Source organism: Euphorbia lathyris, chromosome 6 (assembly GCF_963576675.1).
Source record: "Euphorbia lathyris chromosome 6, ddEupLath1.1, whole genome shotgun sequence".
Classification (NCBI taxonomy): domain Eukaryota; kingdom Viridiplantae; phylum Streptophyta; class Magnoliopsida; order Malpighiales; family Euphorbiaceae; genus Euphorbia; species Euphorbia lathyris.
The window spans coordinates 22,215,349-22,222,868 of NC_088915.1; positions in this window are offsets into that span (position 1 = coordinate 22,215,349).

Genomic DNA, 7,520 nt, shown 5'->3' on the forward strand with positions numbered 1-7,520 from the left:
CGAAAATAAATTCGATCAGCTTATTAAAAACCAATCATCTAGCATCCATAATTTGGAGATTCAAATTGGACAACTCGCTAAATCAATTCCATCCCGCAAAGAGGGAAGTCTTCCAAGCCATACGGAAGAAAATCCGAAAGAGCATGTTAAGGCTATCACTCTTCGTTCAGGGAAAAATTACTCAGGCCCGGAAATGCCCGGAAATTCAACTTTACCTGGAACTGATTTATCGAAGGCCAAAGAAGATACATTAAAACAAAAAGATGCACCAATAGACTCTAGTACAAAAACTTTTGTACCCAAACCACCTTTTCCACACAAAGTCCGCAACAAGGACTATGATAAACAACTTTTAACATTTTTAGACAAACTTAAGAATTTGCATATTAATTTAACGTTTATGGATGCAATTACGCAAATTCCCAACTATGGAAAATTCCTCAAAGATTTAATTTCAAAGAAAATCAGTTGGGAAGGAATTTCATCCATTTCACTTACTGAAGATTGCAGTTCGATTGTGTCAAGCAATTTGCCCACAAAACTCAAAGATCCCGGATGTTTTACCATTCCGTGTAAATTGGGAGATATAGAATTCCCAAGTTGTCTTTGTGATTTAGAAGCAAGCATTAACTTGATGCCATTATCTATATTCAATAAGTTAGGCTTAGAAGAAGACATCAAACGTACCAATATGATTTTACAATTAGCGGATCAAACCACTAAAAGACCATACGGTATAATTGAGGATGTTTTGGTTAAAGTTGACAAATTTATTTTTCCTACCGATTTCGTTATTTTAGATTTTGCTTATGATGTAAATTGTCCGTTAATCTTTGGTAAACCGTTCATGAACACGGGACGTGCTCTAGTTGACGTGTCGGAAGGGAAAGTAGTTTTACGAATAGGAGATGATAAGATTGAGTTTGATATGAATCAAGCGATGAAATATCCTATGGAGGATTTCGCTTGTATGAAACTTGATTTAATTGAAGAATGTGTAAATGACATTGTTCAGAAAGAAGAAATAATAGAACCTATAATGAGTGAGGAACTAGAAGATAAGGACCCAGAACCTTTGATTCGAGAAGATGGACCAGTTCCGCCTTCAATTGTAGTTCCACCTAAATTAGAACTTAAGGAATTACCAGGTCATTTGAGGTACGCTTTCTTAGGCGAAAGCGATTCTCTACCTATAATTATCTCTAACAAGTTGACACAAGTTCAAGAAGAGAAATTGAAAGTTGTTAGAAGTAGGATAGGAAGTATGGGTTGGCAAATTTCTGACTTAAAAGGTATTAATCCAAGTATTGTAATGCATAGAATTCACTTAGAAGAAGATAAGCCACCTAAAGCGGATAGGCAAAGACGCCTAAATCCGAACATGAAAGAAGTAGTAAAAAATGAGATTACTAAACTTCTGGACAATGGAATCATCTACCCTATCTCGGATAGTGAATGGGTTAGTCCAATCCATTGTGTGCCTAAAAAGGGAGGCATAACAGTTGTAAGGAATGAAGAAGGAGAATTAATACCTACACGAACCACCACTAGTTGGAGGGTTTGTATAGATTATAGAAATTTAAATAAAGCAACTAGGAAAGATCATTTTCCTCTTCCTTTCATTGATCAAATGATCGAAAGGATAGCTGGTCATGCTTTCTACTGTTTTCTTGACGGTTACTCCGGATTCTTTCAAATATACATTTACCCGGATGACCAAGATAAAACAACCTTCATATGCCCTTACGGAACATTTGCATATAGAAGAATGCCCTTTGGTCTGTGTAACGCACCTGCAACATTTCAATGTTGTATGACTGCGATTTTTAATGATTTCATTGAAGATATCATGGAAGTTTTTATGGACGATTTTTCAGTTTATGGAGATTCTTTTGATTCATGCCTAGAAAACTTGGATAAAGTTTTGTCTAGGTGTGAAGAAACAAATTTGGTATTAAACTGGGAAAAATGTCACTTCATGGTTGACGAAGGAATTGTTTTAGGTCACAAAATCTCTGAAAAAGGATTAGAAGTAGATAGAGAAAAAACCTCAATAATAGAGAAATTACCCCCTCCAACTACTGTAAAGGGAGTAAGATCATTCTTAGGACATGCTGGTTTTTACAGAAGATTTATTAAGAATTTTTCTGTAATTTCCAAACCACTTACTAATTTACTCATGAAAGATTCAACCTTTGATTTTAATGAAGAATGCATTAAAGCTTTCGAAACATTGAAAACTGCTTTAGTCAGTGCACCTATTATTGCTAAACCTGATTGGGATCTACCCTTTGAAATTATGTGTGATGCAAGTGACTTAGCTGTCGGATGTGTTTTAGGACAAAGGAAGGATAAGAAACTTCATGTCATTTATTATGCAAGTTACACACTGTCTGGTGCACAATTAAACTACACCACAACAGAAAAAGAAATGTTAGCCGTAGTTTTTGCATGTGACAAGTTTAGGTCATATTTATTAGGTTCAAAAGTTATTATTTATACTGATCATGCAGCATTAAGATATTTATTTGCTAAAAAGGATGCAAAACCACGTCTAATTAGATGGGTTTTATTGTTACAAGAGTTTGATATAGAGATTAAAGACAAAAAGGGAGTAGAAAACCTTATCGCCGATCATCTATCGAGACTTGAAGATGAAAACGGTCCTATAGGTGAAACTATCGGTATACGAGATGATTTTCCTGATGAACATCTCTATCAAATGAAAAGTTTTATATCACATTGGTATGCAGATATTGCTAATTACCTCGCAGCCAATATTGTTCCGGAAGGATTAAATTCCCACCAAAGGAAGAAATTTTTCTTCGATATTAAACAATACTTTTGGGAAGATCCTTTTTTGTTCAAAACATGTGGTGACGGGATAATTAGGAGATGCGTTGGTGAAAATGAATTTGAATCCATAATGTCAGAATGTCATTCTAGCTCTTATGGAGGACACAATGGAGTTAACAAGACAGCATCTAGAATATTTGAAAGTGGTTTCTTTTGGCCTACGATGTTTAAAGATGTCCGTTCATTTATTACTCGTTGTGATAAGTGCCAAAGAACAGGAAATCTATGAAGGAAAGATGAGATGCCCCTCACAACCGTATTAGAAGTTGAAGTCTTCGACATGTGGGGAATAGATTTCATGGGACCTTTTCCCCCTTCCAATGGTAAAACTTACATATTAGTTGCCGTTGATTATGTTTCAAAGTGGGTTGAAGCAGTTGCAACCCCGACGAGCGATTCTAAGGTTGTCGTTAATTTTCTTGACGACATATTTTGTAGATTTGGTTGTCCTAGGGTTATCGTTAGTGATGGCGGTACTCATTTTATAAACAAGAGTTTTGATACGCTTATGAAAAAATATGGAGTACGCCACCGTGTATCAACTCCATACCATCCTCAGTCAAATGGTCAGGCAGAGATATCAAATAGAGAACTCAAATGGATTCTCGAGAAAACTGTTTCATCCTCTAGAAAAGATTGGTCTTCTAAACTTAATAATGCATTATGGGCATACCGTACTGCATTTAAAACACCAATAGGAATGACTCCGTACCGTTTGGTGTATGGTAAGGCATGTCATTTGCCAGTCGAATTAGAACATAAAGCCTACTGGGCTATTAGAGAACTAAACTTTGACTTACATCAAGCAGGTAAGAAACGTTTGCTCAATTTAAATGAGTTAGATGAGTTACGTCATCTATCTTACGAAAATGCAAAAATTTATAAAGAAAAAGTGAAAAAATGGCATGATGCCAAAACTAAAATCAAACACTTTAATGTTGGTAATAAAGTGCTGTTATTTAATTCACGACTTCGTTTATTTCCAGGAAAACTTAAGTCCAGATGGTTAGGACCATATTTAGTCGTCAAAACATTCGATTATGGTTCTTTGGAACTGGAAGGTCCTAACGGAGTTCGATTCAAAGTTAATGGTAATCGATGTAAAATCTATTACGAAAATATTTCACAAATAGGAATTGAGTTCGTAACAAGATTATCTGACATATGAATTACTCAGTTTATTTTACACAGTTTATTTTATTTTATTATTTTTATGATTTTGTTTATTTTATTTTATTTTATTTTATTTTATTTTATTTTATTTTATTTTATTTCAAAATGCCATTTTTATGATTAGATGACTTTATGTTATGATTTAAATACATAAAATATTTATATTTCATGATTTTAGATTTAATTTTTAGGCAATTAGGATGATTTTGTAGTTTAAGGCAATTCTCTGCCGAGAATTGGAAATTCCCTGCCGATAATACTCTTTTTCATAATTGTCTATGTTGATTCGGATTTCTCTGCTCATGCCGAGAATTTTTAAATTCTCTACCGTGAATCAGAAGGTTGCTTTAATGCCTGATTTTCGCAAGAAAATCAGCGTGTCGCGACCGCGGCTTTGCCATTCGCGGTCGCGACACGCGTATTTCCTGCACTATCAGGCCTGAAACACTCTCACCCTTTCGACAAACCTCTTGGCAATTGAAACATTAAGTTTCTTCATTACCCGAAAGGTACAATTTATACCTTTTCATAATTAAATCAACACCTCTTTTCATCCTAAACTCTTATAAATTAACCCTAAAGGTCTCAGGTTCTGGTACAATTCTTTTTCATCTTTGTCAGAACTCTGATTTTTCTTCGCAAACACCGTTCTTTGCTAAAGTTACACTAACTTTGCACCATGCCTACCAAATACAAATCACATAGGCACAATACTGCCTCAATCAACAAACGCCCAGACTTATCCAAGCGATATGGGGCGCCTTTTCCTATCTTCAACCACGATCAAGGTAGGCGTTATTGGAGTCTCCGTTACACATTCTTCACCGGAATGTTGTATTTGGATGAATTCCTTAACAACCAATTAGGCATTGCTGATGACATGAGCCGCTATATGGAGCGCCTAGGGTGGACAAAATTCTCCCAAATGCGATTTCCAATAATAGGCAACTGGATACTCGAATTCTTCTGTACCGTGCGTTTTACTAATAAACGACGAGTACGTCTCAGTTTTCGTCGAGAAGGCGAAATCTTCACTTTTGGCTATCCTGAGTTGCATGCTTGGTTTGGTTTTCCCCCGAGGGATACAATCAAACGTCATCCTGGACGAAACATGACATCCTCAGACATTTGGAGAATGTTCACTGGTTTCTGGCGATTCAATTCAAAACTCGCCTATAATCACTCTTTTCGCTCCAACTCCATGCTGTATTTACACAAATTTCTGTGTCACAGTTTATTCGGGCACACATTCAGTAGTGTGGTCCGTGACACAGATTTGTATGTTTTGGGAGATATATTTCAGGGCAATGCAGTGGATTCTTCCAAAATTCTGATGGAAGGTCTTGTCGCCACTTCTCGATCCAAAGATAAGAAGATTGGGTTCGACAATATAATCTGTGGAATAATTCTCGGTTCAAATGGTACTATTGATGTTCCCTGGAGTGATGATGAATTCTTCCCGCCAATTGACTATGAATTTCTCGAGCGCGAAGGACTTGTGAAACGTGTCTTTCGAGCGGGGCCTCAATTTTTGTCTGCACCGGAACGTGAAACTTTCGTGCAATTTCAAATTGATCATATTAAGGCCAGAAATATCCCGTTAGATAGGGATGAATATGTAGAATAGTTTCTATTTTTCATTGTTATTTTTGTATATATTTTTGATTATTGGTTTGTTTTCATTATTTTGTACATATGTTTATATAATAAAAATCTTATTTAGTTTAATTCTTAATTTTTATCCATTTGATCCATTATCTATACTTAGCATATTTCATATGGGTACTTTCTAATTTTTCTTACTCAAATTAAGATAAAAAAGATTCACTTGAACTAAATATGTTTTTTTTTTTTTTTTGTAACTCAATTTATTTTTAATGAATTAAGTTTACATTTACTAAATTCAATTCATATGTTACATATGTATTAACATGCACTTATTATGCATTTAATATGGTTCTCTTAACTTATATGCATAAATGAACATTTAAGTTTCATTTTTTTGACTGAAAGTTGGGACGCGAAGGAGGGTCGGACATCCCAGCTAGGCTGGCACCCCCGACACAACCAACAACCCGAAATTTATTGATAAAAAAAGAAAATTACAGAGGGGGAGGAACAGAAAAAAGAATCAAAAAATATAAAGAATAAAAGAATAAACACCAATTTACAGAAAGCGCAAACGAGCTACATTACATAGATCATCGACCACTAACTCTTGGCAGAAGTATAGAGCTAAATGCCACCAGCAAGTAGATGTGGCTGATTGCCCATGACTTGCCAATCGATCCGCAGCTTGGTTGCCCTCTCTGTAGATATGCGATGCTTGCCAGTTCATAACAGAAAGCTAATTGAGACAGGTTTGCCACTCCCTTCGTATTCTCCAAGGCATATCAGAGCGACTATTTTTCAACGACTGAACCGCAAAAGTTGAGTCTGATTCAATCCAGATGTTTCTCCAGTTTCTTTCCCATGCGGCGTTGACAGCAAAAACAATTGCTTTTAATTCAGCAATGATAGGGGACGAGCTCCTGATAGGAAGAGCGAAGCAGCCGACGACAAATCCTCTTGCATTGCGGAATAATCCCCCAGCTCCCGCGTTGCCTACAGAACTCGCAGCACCATCAGTATTCACTTTTATCCAATTTGCCGGAGGAGCCAGCCATCTCACTGTCACAAAACTCGGTTCCGGAATCTGTCTTCCCGTACTAACAGCAGAGCCGCATCCCTCCCTAATCAGCGTCATGAGTCTGTGTTTTATGCTTTGGATTGAAGGGAGGTCATCTTTAAAGATCGCATTGTTTCTGATAAGCCAAATGAACCAAATGCAAGTGACTACTGCATAATTCTAGCTCTTTCTCCTATTTCTTCCAAGGCGCATCGAGTATAAAGCCAAGAAGAACTCAGCAACAGCAGAATGATAGCAGTAACCTATGTTAAATAAGTTGAATATCATAGACCACAGCTCGATAGCGACTTTGCAAGTGATGAAGAGATGGGAGAGAGACTCTACATTAGATTTGCACAACTCACAGCGTTGCGCGAGATGAAATCCCCTCTTCTGCAGCGCCGTCTGAACTGCCAATTTACCATGCAGAAGTTTCCAGCAGGTTGCGGATCGCCTGGGAGGGACGTGCGGGTTCCAAAGGAACTTGCTCCAACCAACTCTGTTTGCAGTGTCGTGAATGGCATAATAGGCTTTGGCTGTCAGTAGCCCCGAGTCAGAAGGCTCCCAAATGCATGAATCTGCTCCATTTAGCACTTCAATCTGCCGAATCCGAGATTGGATGTCCTCAGGAAGCGATTGCAAATTGTGCCACTCTCCATTTTGTCTGTAAAGATGGATCGGTTCGTACAGGTTTGCCTGCAAATTTCGCGGAATTTGCCATTGATCGGCTATTGACGGCACAATCCAATTTCCTACCCAAAAGTTAAGCTCCGAATCCTCACCAATCCACCAAACTGATTCTGCTCTAATCTCATCAATAATC